General features: G+C 37.1%; 1 pseudogene; it reads left to right on the top strand.

Moving 5' to 3' along the window:
- The first annotated feature begins 15,748 nt into the window (after positions 1 to 15,748).
- On the top strand, positions 15,749 to 18,488 carry LOC116422488 (annotated as a pseudogene).
- The last annotated feature ends 845 nt before the right edge of the window (positions 18,489 to 19,333 follow it).

Genomic DNA, 19,333 nt, shown 5'->3' with positions numbered 1-19,333 from the left:
ACTGATTTGTTTAATTAATAGCCTTTTATTTACAGGTTATATGCGTGGGTAACTTTACAGCATTAACAACTGCCAAACCTCTTGTTCCAATTTTTCACCTCTTACCCCCCACCCCCCTCCCCCAGATGGCAGGATGACCAGAGATGTTAAATATATTAAAATATAAATTAGATACACCATAAGTATATATGACCAAACCGTTATTTTGCTGTACAAAAAGAATCAGACTCTGAAATATTGTACAATTAGCTTGTGAAGGAAATCAAAAATGCAGGTGGGCATAAATATAGGGATTGGGAATTCAATGTAATGGTTTTTAGTCATCTCCCAGAGTTCTTTCCCAGAGCACTGATTTGAGAACTTTTGAGAATTGCTGATCTAGTCTTACAATTAATTCCATCACACAAATGAATAAATGAGTGAAAGGGCATTTTTTGAGTACTTATTACAGGGAAGCACTTAGCTGAACATTAAGGATACAAATAGAAAAGCAAGACAATCTGTTTTTTAGGAGCTTCAATTCTCATCTTGGGGATACAAATGCATATAAGAAATTTCAGTATGGAACTCAAGATCTTAATCAAATTTATTTGCTCAATGCAAGACTTCTGTTGGATTTGGGGAAGAAGGATGAGTTAATAGGAGTAATAGAAATAAAAAAAAGAAAATTGCATTCACATAACATTTTAAAACATACCAAGGAAAACAAAAAGAAATTCCTAAGGGAGATGCAAAACAGGGCACTTTTGTTACTACCTTGTTAACTTTATTATATGCTATTGTATGTACAAATTGTATATAATAGAAATTTAAGGTTTCATATATACTCTTTTCTGTTCTTCACATATTGTAATGTTATATTTCATAATATTTGTTGATAATTGTTAAATTAAAAAAATAATTGAAGTTGAAACAGGTTAATTGAACAAAGGCTAGAAACCAGATCTCAAGCCTCTGATATTTTCCCATCACACTCTATTGTCTCCCATGTGAAAATGATAAAACTGCTCTTCTTTAAACATTATAGCTTAGATTTTCTCTGAGTCAAATTCAGTGTACTGCCATTATTCCAAATTTGCATGAATGTCTTAAAAATCTGTGATTTCTTCATGGTGGGTATTCTCTCAAATGACGAAGATAACAGCTTCTTTTTACCTTAGGAGACATTTTCATGAACTGTTATGGCCAAAAAAAAAAAAAAAAAAAAAAAAAAAAGGCCTAACCCCAAACCCCAAACCCCAAAAACCCTTGCCTAGTGGTCAGCTTTCTGGTGATAAGCTTGTACAGATTTAGTTAGATTGATGGTCTAACCACAAGCACATAGTTTTCCTCTAGGCTTAAAACAGTTTTTCCTTTTTACCAGAGCTCCTACTCCTCTTGCAACTGACTTTGAAAATTCAGGGTCACCTCCATGTCATGATGGAGTGGGATTTCAGTAGAAGTATTCCAAACTACTAAGTTTCATAGTTGTTGAATATATTGTTCACATAGAGTACTTGAGAAAGATATGATGCTTATCTTCTATGAATTTGCCTTTTAGCTAGAGGCAGCAAAGTTAACTCAGAATTAAGGCTAAAGGTATTAACTAACCACAATTCTGGAAGACTGATGATCAAGCATGCTGCTAAACTTCCTGACTGAGAAGTGATGGGCTCAGTGTCAAGATTGAGATGTATATTTTGGGGTAATGCAAGAATTTTATTTTTTTGCTTGACTATGCATATTTGTTGGAAGTTTTTTTCCTCCTCAATGAAGGAAAGAGGGAAAGAAAATAGGTTTTTATTAATTAAAAAATTAAATAATATTGAAAAAAAATCTATTGTTGAATGTCTATTATACATAATTACCCTGAAGATTAACATGGATTTTGAAAGATAAGAAAGGGGTGAATAAGAATCTTTTAAAAAATCATTTTTCTTTCTCTGTACTTATAGGATTCACATGATTTAGAAGAAATTCTAGGGAACATCTAGTCCAATGCATTCACTGGACAGATTTATAAATGTAATACTATTGCATATTAAAGATATTAATCAAGGTATTAACAGGAAAGAGCACTGGACTTGAAGGCAGAAAATCTAGGTTTAAATTCCATATCTGCCACTTTACTATGGAATGTTGTCATTTTGTTCTCTTGATTTTAGTTTTCTATTCTTTACTATGTTGATAATGGCAACTATCCTACATATTTCACCAGGTATTTGACCTGAGGATCAAATGAAATAATTTCTGTGGAAACATATAAGAAAACTATAAAGTTCTAGATAAATTTAAAATATCATTAATGATATAACTAATGCTTTTCCTGAAATAAAGTATATTTAATATTTAGTACTTATGACATGTCAGGCTCTGTGTTCTGTGTGGATATACAAAAGAGGCACAACCTAGTCTCTTTTTCAAGGAGTCTAACAGGGGAGACAGCATGCAAGAACTAGGTACAAACATAATTATCTATTGATACTACACTAAACTAAATATTATAAATATAATATATTATAAATTGTAAACTTGTGGTACTTACAGTCCTATTTCCTATCTGTGTCTGTTTCTGTCTCATCTCTGCAAATTATTGTATGATGTCACATTTCTAAACTTTACTACCATCATTTGCACTGTGTTGATGACATTAGTAACTGTCAGAGGTCAGAAGAAAGACTGGTCAACAATTTGGGGAAAAAATGGTGGAGTAAATGCATTTACCCTTAACTCCCCAAATATTGTAAAAATACAGCTTTGTTCATTTAAAACTGATCCCATTTAAGTGTAAAGTGTAAAGATTTGTTACTGGGGTTGTTCTGGGTGTGTGTGTCTGGTGTGTGTGTGTGTGTGTGTGTGTGTGTGTGTGTGTGAGAGAGACAGAGAGAGAGAGAGACAGAGAGAGAGAGAGAGACAGAGAGAGACACAGAAAGACAGACACAGAGAGACAGACAGAGAGAGAGAGAGACAGAGAGAGACAGAGAAAGAGAGAAAGAGAAAGAGAGAGAGAGAGAGAGAGAGAGAGAGAGAGAGAGAGAGAGATGTTTTGCAAATCCTTTTAAAGTAGAATACATTTAATAATCTCACCTCAGCTCACCTTTAGGCTGGGTTCCAAAACTTTAAGTCATCCCATTACCTTCTACCATGAATAATGGAGGTGAAAGGGTTTATTGTAAATAGAGCTCTTCAGTTTCTTCCATATAGTACTGTTGATTTCATGGAAAAACAAGTTATCTGATTCTGGGAGCTGCCTAATTCTGGCTGTATATAAATATAATCAGGTCCTCACAAATGCTTAGGGAGTGTAATGAAAGCTTTTCTTCAGGGGAATTAATTTAGAAGATTATTTTTCTTTGGAATGAATCAAGGTTTGAGTCACTGAAAGAAACTTAAGAGGTTATCTGGTCCAATCTCTTGTCTTAAGGTAAACAGATGGTAGAAGATTCCATTCTACAAGCTCTCTAGGTTGAAAACTTTTGAATCATTTTTAGGAATCTATGATAAGCTTCAAAAGCATCTTCAATACTTCAAGGATCCATAATTTCAAAGGTGTAAATGTCTCTTCTTATTGAGGTCTTCTGTCACTTAGAAAATGGTCTTTAATAGTTGTGGCAAAAAAAAAATATTTCTCAGTTCTAATTTCTCTTCTCTTCCTCCTCCTCCTCCTTTGCTGAGGTGATTGGGGGTAAGTGACTTGCCCAGGGTCACACAGCTAGGAAGTTTTAAGGTCTGAGACTAGAATTGAACTCAGATCTTCCTGACTTCAGGGCTGTGTTCTATCTAGCATGCCACCTAGCTGCCCCCTTAGTTCTAATTTTAATTGGTATTATTGTTATTCAATCTTACTTTCTAAAGTTTTGACTCGTGTGGAGATGGTTCCATTTAATGCCATATTTCATAGTACAAAGAACTTCTTGGTTCTTACATGTCACACTCCTGTTATTATACCTATTCCTGTACCATCTCCTCCTTGTTCTCCTCTTCCTTTTCCTCTTCCTCTTCTTCCTCCTCCTCCTCTTCCTCCTTTTCCTCCTCCTCCTCTTCCTCATTCCCCTCTTCTTTCCTCATTTTCCTCCTCCTCCTTCTCCTCTTCTTCTTCTCCTCTTTCTTCTTCTCTCCCTCCTCTTTTTCCTTCTCTTCTTCTTTCTCCTTCCTCTTTTAAAGCACTGAATGTCTGACTTTATTTTGTGATCTTTGATTCCCAGATCTTTTTTTTTGCACCTGCTTCTGTCCAATCATCACCCAACCTTGTATATATGTAACTATTTATTGGTTCTGTGCCTGTAGAAATTTCACTTTGTGAAATTTGATCACTTTTCTAAATTGTTGTGTTCACTTTAAATCCAGTTAATCTGTTTTTTCAAACAGCTACTCACCTTGAGTATTTCAATTTGATCTGTATGCTTTGGTATTCTTCAGATATGATGTTTTCCCCAATTCCAGTAGCCATATTATTGATAAAAATATTAGATAATCATCATATTTAGGATGAACCTCTAGAACAGTATATTTCAAATGAATTTGTTCTTAAAATCAATCTTTAGGTTTGAAATTCATTAATAAAATCTGGAGACCTGGAAGTGTGAACTATTCCCATCATAGGTAGGGATGAAGGAGATTGGGAAATTTTGGGGATAATATAGAGGTAATTAAGTCTATTTATATAAACATATATGGTCACACATAATACATTTTTTATATCTAATTTCATATTTTATATCTTAGAAGAATAAATATTATCAGAATAGAAATTTTCTCATGAAATACTTATTTAAATCAATTCAGAAATATTCAGTGTTCCTTGAAACTAAGTTTAGGAATATATTGACATAGACACTGAACTAAAAATGATGATTGGCCTTATTTACTAATGAAATTTTAAATCATTGTAAGAATCCATCTTTCTATAGCACTTACAAGTTTCCAAAGTGCTTTCCTCACAACAATTCTGCAAGGAACATAGTACAAAGGCTATTCTCATTTTATAGGTGAAGAATCTGAGATGAAGTGACTGCCCACAGACACAAAGGTAGAATGGACTCAAATCCAGGTGAATGTAGTCCAAATCCAATGAGTTTTCCACAATGAGCATACACATTCATAAAACGTCTTTTCTCTATTACTGCTACTTGAAGATGCATGCCACGTTGAAAGTCTCTGAAACAGCTAACAGCTGTTTTTTTTTTTTTTAACACAGTGAATATCTCTTGGAAAATATTAATGAACAGTAACTATAGTAATACTGAGGTTGTATATGTAATCTACTAGAGGAATGAAGATGAGTAAAATTGGTTGATTGATTATTTAGTGAATGCTTGCCTGGTTACTTTATGATTGGAAGGTGTTTCTGCTAAAGTGTGCCATTTATATATGTGTGTCTCCTGAAAAGACAAATAGCTCAATGGATAGAGTGTTAGGTCTGGAGTTAGGAAGACCTGATTTCAAATCTGGATTTAGACATTTACTAGTTGTGTGATTCTGAACAGGTCATTTAACCTTTCTTTGCATTAATCTACTGGAGGAAAAAAAAATGACAAATCATCTAGTGTTTTTGCCAAAAGAAAAAAAAATCCTATGGACAGTTTGGGCTGTGGGGTCATGAAGAGTTATATATGACTGAATGACTGAACAATAAATTGTTAGTAACTGCAGACTCTTCCCCCAAAACTATACTTTTCCTGCCTCTTATAGAGCACTTATATTCTAAAGAGAAATTTTAAAAAATCAGAGTAAACCAAAAACTGGGGTATCAGGGAAGGCTTCATAGAGATGGTGTCATGACTCTTGAAATAACAAATATTCCCTATTTTGCACAGCAATATGCTACAGTGGATAGAGTGCTTTTCCTGGAGTCAGGAAGACTCATCTTTCTGCATTCAAATCTGGCTGTGTGATCATGTCACTTAACCCAGTTTGACTCAGTTTCCTCATCTGTAAAATGAGCTGGAGAAGGAAATGGCAAACCACTCTAGTATCTTTGCCAAGAAAACTCTAAATGGGGTGACAAAGAGTCAGAGACAACAAAAAAGGACTGAACAACAAATGTTTCTTGATATTTATTAAATTATTTCCCCAAGAATATGTGTTTGGGGGTACTACCAGTATGATACAGAAAGATGGAGATCCCAAACAACTGTGACTCAAAATTTTACTGAATGTCTGTCTTAGTGTAGTTTAATTTATAAAAGCTTATGAAAGTTTTAAGTTATAAAAGTTTAATACTACCCTAAGACTTTTGGGACCCTAAAAGCTAGTCCTTTTTTCTTATCAGCTAGTCCTCATAGCAAGTAATTTCTAAGTCATTTACCTCTAATTTGAGGAGCTGTAATGGTAGAGTGGGAAAGAGTGCTAGACTTGCATTTTGGAGATCCCTTCTTAAATCCTAGCTCTGCATGTTTTCACCTAGAGCAAAAGCATTTGAGGTGGGAGGAGGTTGAGGGATAGAACAGTTTGACTAAAAGAAGATATGATGTTTGGAAGGGCAAAGAAGAGTTAGAGGGGGGTAACTCAAAGCTGGCGATCAGTCAAATACACCAGGGGAAGTGACAAAGACAGAAGCAGCAGCTCAGGACCAGTGAAGCTCCTTGCTCCACCCTAACCACATCCACATTATAGTACTAAAGTGAAACTCCAACTGTCCTCTCTTAGTTATCTTTCCATTTCCTCCATTTCTCATTTCTCTCACTTTCTCCTTATATGTCATTTTATTACAATTTTAAACCAGGGGAAGCTGAAGAAATTGGCACAGAGGGGGTGGTTAAATTATTTCATTAAACTCAGATTATTGGTCCACAGGAAAAAAAATTTCTCCAAAACTTTTATTACTTATACTCACCACCAGGTGGAAGTCTTGTTCTACAGACCTTTATTTCTGGTTAAAGATTTTGAAATATTTCTAAGAAAACTCAGAGATTTAGAGTGGAAGAACTTTAGTGATTATTTAGCACAACCCTCTTATTTTAAAGTAGGACCTGAGGGTTGAGATATGATGAAATTTTCTAAAATCATATAAATATTAAATATATGAGCCAGAATTTGAATTCAGGTTCTTTGGTTCTAAATCTGGTTTTCCTTTTAAAACATAGAAGTTGTATTTCAAAATTAATATTCTTTTATTGTCTCCTCAACGTAATTCATTTTTTTTGCTTCCTCTACATATCTTTCATCAGTTATATATCATTTCTATCCATATCCTCTTTGTTTATCTAGCTCTATCCATCTCTCTTTCTTTTCCATATCTACCTTTGTTATCTATCTATCTACTTTTGTCATTTCTCTTTCTCTTTCATATCTACCTGCCATCTATTTTCCTTCCTTCCTTCTTCCTTCCTTTCTTCTTCCCTCCCTCCTTCCTTTCTTCTTCCCTTCTTCCTTCCTTTCTTCTTCCCTCCCTCCTTCCTTTCTTCTTCCCTCCCTCCTTCCTTTCTTCTTCCCTCCCTCCTTCCTTTCTTTCTTCCCTCCCTCCTTCCTTTCTTTCTTCCCTCCTTTCCTTTCTTTCTTTCTTTCTTTCTTTCTTTCTTTCTTTCTTTCTTTCTTTCTTTCTTTCTTTCTTTCTTTCTTTCTTTCTTTCTTTCTTTCTTTCTTTCTTTTTCTTCCTTCCCCTCCTTTCCTCCCTCCCTCCTTCTCTTTCTTTCTTTCTTTCTTTTTTGTTCTCTCTCTCTCTCTCCACACACACATACATACATACACACACACACAATCTACCTATCTATATATACATATGACAAGCTGTGTAACATATTAGCTAAAGGAATATTCTAGTTGTTAGGATGATTTGATTTCTACTTCTATCTCTGATATATGCTTCTCAATTACACAGGTAGGGCCAGTAAAACTGCTTCATGGTTTTCCTTACACACAATGTTTTATATTTTCATTTGTCATATTCCATGGTTGGATGAACTCCTTGATTCTACCTGCCTCTTAAAACCCGCAATTTCTTTTAGGGCTTAGCTACAGTTCCATCTTTAATAGAGTGTCATCCTTTTGGGTTATTAGTGTTTCCTCCTCTTATCTCTTAATCAGATATTATGAATATCATATACAAGTTATCTTACTAAATTGTAAGCTCCTTAAGAGTAAGATTTTTTTTCATTTTGTCTGTATATACCCCAATGTCCAGCACAGATGGGTAGCACAAAATAAATGGTTACTAAATGCTTACTAATTGATGGTCTTCATTTCTCAGCCAAATTTTAGGCAACTCTGTAAAGACACTGCAACTAAGTGGAAAAGTAGAGCACTGGAGTCAGAAAGACTCATCTTTTTGAATTTACTTACTACCTGTGTGATCCTGGGCAAGTCATTTAAGCACTTTTTGCTTCAGTTTTCTCATCTGTAAAATGATCCTAGAAAAGAAAATGGCAAACTACTCTAGTATCTTTGCCAAGAAAACTCCCAGAAGGGATCAGGAACAGTTGGACAGGACTGAAGAACAACATCAACAACATAAGATACCGAGTTACTAAGTTACAAAGAACTTACTGGTCCACATCAGGAGTTTCCTGAAGAATAAAATCACAGGTCTGGATTAAATATGAACAAGAGGCAGTATGGCCAATTGGACAGAGAACTGGCCTTAGAGTTAGTAAGTCCTGTGTGCATGTGTTCTTACAATTAGATCAACTTGTACATCTCAATCCATTTCTCTTCATGCCATCCTGATGAGTGAGGGAGGCAGAACATGAGATGAATTGAGGGAATTTAGTCTTGGAATAACTGATTGATTCAATGTGGCTAAGCAACCAATCCAGGATTAGTAACTGAAAGTTTGGTCTTCAGGCATTATATATCTGTACATGTTTAGGCAGCCTAATAACACACATTGTTAACCAGCTCCTTGAAAACAAGGATGTTAGGTTCAACTGTGAAAAGTTTTTTTGTGAGGAAAGATGGCAATGGAGTAGTTAATTCCAGAATAGTCATGTTATAAATGGGCGTTCAGACTAAAAGACAATTTTTAAAAACTCACTATAGGAAGTAGGGCAGCTAAGTTGGATAGAGTGCCAGACTTGGAATCAAGAATATTCAACTTTATGAATTCAAATCCAGCTTCAGACACTTCCTAGCTGTGTGATCCTGGGCAAGTCATTTAACACTATTTGCCTCAGTTTCCTAATCTGAGCTGGAAAAGGAAATGGCAAATCACTTTGCCAAGAAAACTCTAAATGGGGTCATGGAGAACTGGATAAAACTGAAATGACTGAATAATAACAACAACAAAATGGAGTTTTTCAATTATAAGGTACTAATGCTGTTGCAAAATGATATCACTTGGAAAAATCTTAAGTGGGGAATGTCTGTGAATAACATTCAGGCTTTCTTTACTTTCTATGCTCATCAAAGAGGCAGAGAAACCTAATGGATAAAGAGCCAGTCTCAGCACTTCTCATCAAGTACTGCTTTTGGGCAATTCTTTAACCTTTTAGGATCCTGGGCAGCTCTCTAAAATGACAGTTACAGGGTAGTGTCAGACTGATTTGATGGAGGAAGTTTTCTCATGGGCAATCCCTCATCCTATTTGAAATCACAGGTCTGAGCCAATGTGTTTGGTTTTGTATTTACTCATTTCCTCTGAAGAGACAAATTTTGAGTGCCACTCCCATTCCTCCTTTCCCCTTTTTCCCTGGGGAAGGGATATTGGGTTCAATCTAATAAGTCATTAACATGATTTAATGCCTATCCCATGAGTGTTTGCAAGATTTCGAGAAAAAGCCAGATGGCTGGATTCAGAGTCATGAAATCGACATTAAAATTTAGGTTCTGCCAATCCAATATAGAATTGGGTAACTCATGTGGCCTTTCTGTGTATAAATTTCCTGATCTATAAAATGGGGAGAAGTTGGACTAGAAGGCTTCTAAGATCTTTTCCACTATGTTCAAAAAGTTAACAAACTGTGCATACCCTTTGATCCAGCAGTGTTACTATTGGGCTTACATCCCAAAGAGATCTTAAAGGAGGGAAAGGGACTTGTATGTGCAAAAATGTTTGTGGCAGCCCTCTTTGTAGTGGCTAGAAACTGGAAACTGAATGGATGCCCATCAGTTGGAGAATGGCTGAATAAATTGTGGTATATGAATGTTATGAAATAGTATTGTTCTGTAAGAAATGACCAACAGGATGATTTCAGAGAGTCCTGGAGAGATCTACATGAACTGATGCTGAGTGAAATGAGCAGAACCAGGAGATCATTATACATGGCAACAAGATTATATGACAATCATTTCTGATAAACATGGCTCTCTTCAACATTGAAATGATTTAAACCAGTTCCAATGATCTTGTGACGAAGAGTGCCATCTACACCCAGAGAGAGGATTGTGGGAACTGAGTGTGGACCACAACATAGCATTCTCACTCTTTTTTTTCCCTCAAAAATTTTATTCAATTGTTTACTTTACAGTTTTTTATTATAGCTTCTTATTTACAAGACATATACATGGGTAATTTTTCAACATTGACCCTTCCAAAAGCTTCTGTTCCAACTTTTCCCCTCCTTCCCTCCACCCTCTCCCCTAGATGGCAAATAGTCCCATACATGTTAAATATGTTAAAGTATAATATTCTCATTCTTTTTGTTGTTGTTCCTTTGCCTTTTGTTTTCTTGCTTATTTACTTTCTTTTTTGATCTGATTTCTCGTGCAACAAGAGAATTGTATAAATATGTTTATACATGTTGGATTTAACATATTTTTAAACATGTTTAACATATATTGAATTGCTTGCCATCTAAGGGAGGGGATGGAGAGAAAGAGGAGAAAATTTGAAACACAAAGCTATGCAAGGGCCAATGTTATCAAATTATCTGTGATGTTTTGAAAATAAAAAGCTTTATTAAAAAAAAGATCTTTTCCAGTTCTAAATCTATGATTTTGCAATCTTAAATAGTCTTCTAATAGTGAAATTTCAAACATTGTGACTTTAGGTTGGGATATGATATATAATTTTTAATCTGGGGACAAAGGGATTTTTTTTGGAAATAATAATGAATATTTAGATAAAGATTGAGGTTGTTGCAGGACAGAGATTCTTAATGTGTGTGTGTGTATGTGTGTGTGTGTGTGTGTGTGTGTGTAAGAGAGAGAGAGAGAGACAGACAGAGAGAGAGAAAGAGAGAACGAGAGAGTCTCTTCAACAGTATAGTGAATCCTATTAACACTTTCTCAGAATAAGTTTTGTTAAGTGTATGGAATAAAAACATAGGAATAATATATGAATAAATAAAATGAAATACAATAGGAAACACATTACATTGAAATAAAGGTAGATAATTTTTCCATGAGTCCTTTGGTGACAGTGGGGATAGGGGTGGTATTTCTATGGATTCTTGGTTAAAAATTCCTCTTCTGGGGGGTGATTTCTGAATTGAGAGCAAGAAAAAATCTTGAAAATCACTTGAACAAGGCTCCTCATTTTTTTCAGGTGAAAAATTGAGTACCTAAAGTAGTTCTGTAACATGTTGATGAATGATCAAGAGTCCAGATAAGATAATAGACTGCTGTTGTTTGGCCTTTGATCTCAAAAAGGACCAGAGACATAAGGAGAGTGATATTTTGACTTTGCAAGCAACATAGATTTAAGTGAGGCAGAGCTATGAAAAGCCATCCTTTTTACTTTCTCCTCCAGAGTAATCAAAGTTCAATGGCAAGACATAAGTCAAGATGACTGGTAATGGCTTCCAAGGTAGTAGCTAGTATGCCAGATTTAGCAGCAGAAAGATCTGGATTCAAATCTTTTCTCTGCACCTTACTGATGGAAGCCATAGGCAAATCTCTGGGACTTAATATCCTCAACAGTAAAATAGAAATCATAATGATAATACCTATAGCACCTACTTTATCACAGTGTTTTGATATTTTAAAAAATAATATATATATAAAGTACTATATAAATGTTAGATATTATGTCTAAGGCCACTCAGCTAGTTTACTTCAAAACTGGGACTAGAATCTAGATTTCCTGATTTGGTTCATATTCAATGACAACTATTTATCTACCATTAGACAGCTAGGGAGCACAGTGGATAGATCACTGGGCCTGGAGTCAGGAAGGCCTGATTAGATCCAGTCTTGGATACTTACTAGTTGTATGACATTGAACAATTCATTTACCCTTTCCCTGCCTCAGTTTCCTCATCTGTGAAATGGGAATAATAATAGTACCAACCTCTCCAGGAGAATTGTTGTGAGGATCACATGAGATAATGTTTATAAAGTCCTGACACACAGTTGACTTTATAGAATGATAATTATTATTGTTATTGCTACCATCAAGATTATCATCATCATTGACCTAATTAGTCATTAGCACTTTAGTGGGAACAGAGGATCTAGGATTAGTTTGTCACAACAGGCAAAAGAAGGAAAGAACATAAATTGAGCCCATGGGTAGCTTTCTTTAAGCATTTGGAGCTTTTGATTTATGGTACTTGGCCCAAGAAGGCAGAACTAAAAGCAGGGAGTAGAGAAGAGGTATATTTTGGTTTATATAAGGAAAAACTTCTTTACAATTAGACCTGTGCAAAAGTTGAATGGATTGACTTTAAGAGAAATTCCCTATCTCTGGAGGTCTTCAAGTAGACAATGGGTGACCATGGGGTGTTTGGGAGGATTTATGTTCAAGTGTTGGTTCCATTATATGACTTCAAAAGGGTTCTTTAAACCAGAGGTGAATAGTATTTCAAGGCTTTTCCTTCTTCAAATATCTCCTCTCCCTCTGTCCTTTTCCTTCATGGCTTTCTATTAAAATAAAGGAATAAAAAATTTATATTGGGCAAATTAAGTAGGCTAAGATGTGATGTAATATGACAAACTAGCCATTTTGAGGTTATGAAAGTCTCTTCATTTTAACCTAAAAATAACATAAATGCATAACTAATCAGAAAAAGTCTTATAGAGGCTGGGTGTTGAGAGCAGTCTGTTAAGAAAGAAGAGGAATTGGAATATGGAAAGCCTGTTTATGGTGTATGGAAAGCCTTTAAACAGCAATATTTAAAACTCTGAGAAGTCTTTTCTGGTCTTACTTTTCTTTTTGTTGAGTTAGGAATAGGGCTGTCTTTGCCATCTCTATCTCTCATTCCTCAGGCCTCCGTTCTTGGATATACAGTTTTCTCCTCATTCTGAAAGTTAGCTCATTCTTCTTCCTTTATTTCCTTTGTGGTTTTACATATTTGTTAGGCAGTGAAGATCATATTGCTGGTGAGACATACAGGGTTTTGATAAAACTTAATCCTTGCTGTCATGGAGCTTATATTCTAATAAAGGGATAAGAAATTAATACAGATAATTGATAATATTACAGGATGAATGCAATAGGAATTCTGTGAAGTCTTAGAAGGAAGGATGTTACTAATGGCGGGAATTAGTGAAGCCTCCAGTAGAATGTAATATCTTTGAAGGCAAAGATTGTTCATTTTGTGTTTGTATTCTCAGTGACTAGTATGGTGGTTTCCACATAATAAAAAGTTTAAAAAATGCTTATTTAATGAAAGAGCATTTCTCTTGGGAGATATTTAAATTGGATTTTAGTGGATGGGTGGCAGCTAAGAGACCAAAAATGGGAGGAAGAATATTCCAGGTATAAAGAAGAACTGAATTAAAGACACAGACGTGAGAAAACAAAAGGAATGTTGTTTTTTTTTTCCTTGGTGGTGGGGAGTCATAGTGCAGAAAATAGTTCAGCATGACTGGAAGACAAAGCACATGTAGGAGGTGAAATAAAGCCCAATTACAATTTTCATTTTTTTAAATGTAATAACATCACTCATTCTTTGCTTTACTTAATTCATTATTTCTCAATGTGTTCTGTGAATTCAGAAGACAACATATGACCAACATCACAGGGTCCTTCCCCCAGTTGGCTTCATATAAGATTCATACATACCTGGTTCCATCTTAGAAAAGTCTCATCTCAGAGAAGGAGGCTAGATTTTTCTTTGCTTTTCTAGCTTATTGTTTCTATCCTGGAGTCAAGCTTGGAGAATCTAAAACTTATATCTACATATAGCTTATATTTAGAATTTCTGTAAAATTTTGGTAAGAGGATTTGTAACAATATCCAACAATATCCCTAAAATATGAACAGCAGACATAGGAACAATGCTTCATTTCCTTCTCCACAGAAAATGCTTAAGATGATAAAATACTCATAGATTCTCATAAATACATACTGGAAACACAAAGCTCATTATATTATATTCTCCTCAAAGTAAAAGTGCTTTTAGGTAGTCTGTTGACTATTTCAAAAAATAAGACTGTGGAAGAAAGGGAAAGTGGAAATAGAAGAATAGAGAATCCTTATTTTGTTTCCCCCAAATTGTGGATTTATTGAAGGATTCTCTTTTGCTTTTCTGTACTTGGTACAGCGTCTGGCACATCATAGATATTTAAAACTGTTTATAGATTGACTACTGGAAACTAAGCAACCACTGCTTGAAGGCCTTGGACAACTAGAGATAGGCTGATGGTTTAGTTAAAAAGTGGATATAATAAAATTTCACCATCTCTTGTCTTTTGCCAAGACCAGATTGCTGTCCTGGAGGTACAGAGAAGCAATGGAAGGCCAAGTGTGAAAAGTATTTATGAAGGAGATTATTGCATCTTTTTCTTTAGGGTTTTGGAGAGTGTGGAGCATGAAGGGAGCAGCCCAGGAAATTCCCTCTTCCATAGACTCGACTTGTCCATCTCCTTTAGGATAAAATGATATCAGGTCACCAAGAAGGGTCAAAAAGTATTTCTGTTTGAATTTATTTGGTAGTGACAATGAAAAATAGGAGTAGGGTGTCAATAAAATATTTTCTTCCCAGGTTAGAAAATCTGAGAGGCAATAATTAAATTTAGGGAGTCTTTCCTTCTTAGATGTTTTGGTATTTTGGTATAGGAAGAAGTGTGATAGAAAAGGGAAGAGATTTATAAGTAGGCTACTACAAACACGTCACACTATTATCAGTCATTTATATGTTAGTATGAATGGAGATCTAAGGTCAGGGTTCAATGTGGCATTGTCAGTTAGCCTTGCTTTATGTATTGTGTTTCAAGGAAGACTGTTTACCCACATTATCCTTGTTCCCATTCCTTATAATAATTAAATAGTAAGTGTCTGAGGCCAGATTTGAACTCGGGAAGATGAATCTTTCTGACACAAGGCCCAACACTCTGTCCACTGTGCCACCTATTTGCCCTATACATTTATATATATGTATACATTGTGTATATATATATATATATATATATATATATATATATATATATACCTGTTCTGTGCTAGGCTTAGGGATACAGAAATAAAAAATGTACATTTTCTCCTCTCAAGAAGCTTAATGGTATAGTATACTGATATCATCTGAGAGACATTATTATAAGTGCTACTAAAAGTTATGCTGAAAATGTTTATGGCAGTTCTTTTTAGAGTGGTAAGGAACTGGAAACTGAGTGGCTGCCCATCAGCTGAGGAATGACTGAATAAGTTATGGTATATGAATGTTATGGAATATTATTGTTCTATAAGAAATAATTAGCAGGATGATTTCAGAGAGGCCTGGAGAGACTTACAGAAACTGATGCTAAGTGAAGGGAATAGAACTAAGAGAACACTGTACACAGCAACAAGAAGATTATGTGATAAGCAATTCTGATGGATGTGGTTCTTTTCAACAGTGTGATGATCCAGGGAAATTCCATCAGACTTGTGATGGAGAGAGACATCTGCATCCAGAGACAGGACTATGGGGACTAAATGTGGATCGCAGAATAGTATTTTTACTCCTCATTTGACTCCTCATTTTTTAGTATGATCGATATGCATGAGATGGGTTCGATGCCTGATGATGTCTTTGAGTCACCCCCACTCTCTGCCAGCGACTTCCGAGGGATCCCACGCTCTGCTTCTCCCCAGTCCCCTGAAGGTCTACACATTCCGCTGAAGGATTACACCCAAGGGCCAGCTCCAGCCACCAAGCGGGGTCAGTGTATTGCCTCCAAGGTTAAACACTTTGCCTTTGACCGGAAAAAGCGGCACTACGGGCTGGGCGTGGTAGGGAGCTGGCTGAACCGGAGCTACAGAGGCAGCATCAGCAGTACTGTGCAGCACCAGCTAGAGAACTTTAGCAGTCACCGGCCATATTTTACTTACTGGCTGACTGTTATGCACATCCTGATCATGCTCCTGGTGATTGGCACCTATGGCATTGCCCCTATTGGGTTTGCTCAGCATGTCACCACCCAGCTGATGCTAAGGAATAAAGGCATGTATGAGAGTGTAAAGTACATCCAACAAGAGAACTTCTGGATTGGCCCAAGCTCGATTGATTTGATCCACTTGGGGGCCAAGTTTTCCCCATGCATCCGGAAGGATCAGCAAGTCGAGCGGTTGATCCAGTGGGAAAGAGATCAAGAGCGGAACTCAGGCTGCTGTGTCCAGAATGACAACTTGGGCTGTATCCAGACTCAGCAGGCAAACTGCTCAGAGATTTTGGCTACTTTCATTAAATGGCAAGATGACACTGGTCCCCCCATGGACAAGTCTAACTCAAGCTTGAGGCGGACATCAGGGGCTGTTTGCCACCAGGACCCCAGGACATGTGAGGAGCCAGCCTCCAGTGGAGCTCATGTTTGGCCAGATGATATCACCAAGTGGCCAATCTGCACAGAGCAGACCAAGAATAATCACACTGGCTTCCTTCACATGGACTGCCAGATCAAGGGTCGCCCGTGTTGCATTGGTACAAAGGGCAGCTGTGAGATCACAACCCGGGAATACTGTGAGTTCATGCATGGCTATTTCCATGAAGAAGCAACACTCTGTTCTCAGGTACACTGCTTGGACAAAGTATGTGGGCTTCTGCCATTCCTGAACCCTGAAGTCCCTGATCAGTTCTACAGACTGTGGTTGTCTCTGTTCCTCCACGTTGGGTTGGGGCACTGCCTCGTGTCTGTGCTCTTCCAAATGATCATCCTGCGGGACCTGGAAAAATTGGCAGGCTGGCTCCGAATTGCCATCATCTTTATCCTCAGTGGGATCACAGGCAATTTAGCCAGCGCCATCTTCCTTCCATATAGAGCAGAGGTGGGCCCTGCAGGCTCCCATTTTGGCATCCTGGCCTGCCTCTTTGTGGAGCTCATCCAGAGTTGGCAGTTCCTGGAAAAGCCCTGGAAGGCGTTCCTGAACCTGTCGGGCATTGTGTTCTTCCTCTTCATCTGTGGGCTCCTGCCTTGGATTGACAACATCGCCCACATTTTTGGGTTCCTTAGTGGCCTGCTCCTCTCCTTCGCTTTCCTGCCCTACATCACCTTTGGCACGGGAGACAAGTACCACAAACGAGCCATGATCCGGGTGTCCCTGGTGATCTTTGCAGGTCTTTTTGCCTCCCTCATAATCTGGCTGTATGTCTACCCCATCAACTGGCCCTGGATTGAATACCTCACCTGCTTCCCCTTTACCAGCCGATTCTGTGAGAAATATGAGCTGGACCAGGTGCTACACGGATGAGCTTTCCTCATCCTGGACTCCAGGCCTGCTGAAGGATGGGAAGCGTCCCCTTTTGGGTATCTGGTGCCACGAGAGTTTGGGTCATCCAAGAGAAGAAGATGGAGAGCTCCATGGAGTTCCCCTTTTCCTCTGTTGGGAGGCTCCATGAAAGTAGGTGGTTAAATCCTCCTGGAGTCAGAGGGCACTCATGGGCAGCTCCTACAAGAGGGTGGGGGCTGCAGCTGCTTGACGTGGAGAAGTCGGGCAAGAGGCATTTTTGGGAGGTGGAGATCCCACTTTCTCTTATACCTTCATGTTCTTGACTGAGGCCTTAGGAGAGGCCCAGGCAGCCTGCTCCTAGGGAGCTCAGGTCACACAGGCTCATGTCCCTTTACCTTCCCTACACTGCCATTAGAAAGCCAGAAAATCTTCCCCCCCCAATCTCACACCCAGGGAATTGCTTTTTAAAAGACCATCCGAGATTATTGTAGATGGCTTTCTTTTCCACCTTAGCCTTAGACTGTCCTGGTGCCTTCTCTCCCTTTAATCCAGTCTCTCCTGCCAAAGCTGCCTTAGACCATGAAGATGTCTGAAGGATCAGATTCCATTCCTTAACCTCCCCATCCTCAAACTTTTCAATGGTAGGTGGGGTTGTCATGCTTTCTCCATCTTCCCTGTCTTACTGCCTCACCCCTTGTGGTTCTGAAGAGTTGTCTTGGAGTTATAAGCCTTTCTTAAGGAAAGTAGGAAGTTTGTTGGATACCCTTAAGAGAGAGAAAAGGGGAAGGACAGAGACAGGAGGAAAAGATTAAGAAGGAAAAATACTGCTTAGGGGGGAATGGCTGGATCTGGGAGCTGGAAGCTGCCTCTGATTCTGTCCTTCACCTCTTCTTTCCCTTTTCCCCCCCTTCAACTGACTGAGATTCTTCAGCAACACTCCCCAGCCCTAATAGCTTTCTACCTCACAATATACCCAGTGATGAGGATGGAATCTGGATAGCTTTGGGGAACTGACTCAGATTTGGAGAGTTCCTTTTTTTAAAAACTGGTTTGTTTTGGAATTATTATTTTTAAAACTTATGTCAGTTCAGTGATAACTGTTATGGACAGTATCACTAAATTAAATATTCTTTATAGAAAAAAACTATTTTTGCATGTATTTTGAAAAAATAAAAAGCTATTTTTTTAAAAAAGAAATTTATGCTGACTCAATGACACATTATTCCCAGAACTGCTTATCAATCAATGTTGGGAGGAGGTCACCCAGTCTTCAGTTTTGTATTACCTGTTTGCACCTGGAAATTGTCAAGCATTTGCTGCCTTGGAGAGGAACTGAGATGAAACTGCCCATCCCTTTTTATTTCTATGGATCTATGGAAACTCAATTGTTTTTATTTCATTATAAAAGTTATCAATAAAAGCTGGCTCCATCTTGAAGCCATTTTTGATCTCTAGTGATCATTCAGTCAACATGTACCTTGCTATAATTAAATTTTTTAAAATAAATTTTAATATAATTTTTAAAAATAAATTAAAAATTTTTTTTATTTAAAGTTTTGAGTTCCAAATCTATTTTTTTCCTTCTCTCTTCCCTGAGATGGTAAGCAACCAGATATAGGTTGTACATGTATGGTTATGTAAAACTTCTCCATATTAGTCATTTTGTATAAGAAGACTCAAAAGAAAAAAAAGAAAGGGGAAATAGCATGTTTTACTCTGTATTCAAACAATATCAGTTCTTTTTTTGGAGACAGATAATATGTTTCATCTTTAGTCCTTTGGTATTGATTTGAATCATTGTATTGCTGGGAATAACTAAGTCATTTACATTTCTTCATTGAACAATATTCCTGCTATTGTGTAGCAGGTTTTATTCATTTCACTATGCAT

Source organism: Sarcophilus harrisii, chromosome 3, assembly GCF_902635505.1.
Source record: "Sarcophilus harrisii chromosome 3, mSarHar1.11, whole genome shotgun sequence".
Classification (NCBI taxonomy): Eukaryota; Metazoa; Chordata; class Mammalia; order Dasyuromorphia; family Dasyuridae; genus Sarcophilus; species Sarcophilus harrisii.
Note: the sequence above shows the minus strand (reverse complement) of the source record. Positions and strands in the feature narration are given on the sequence as shown.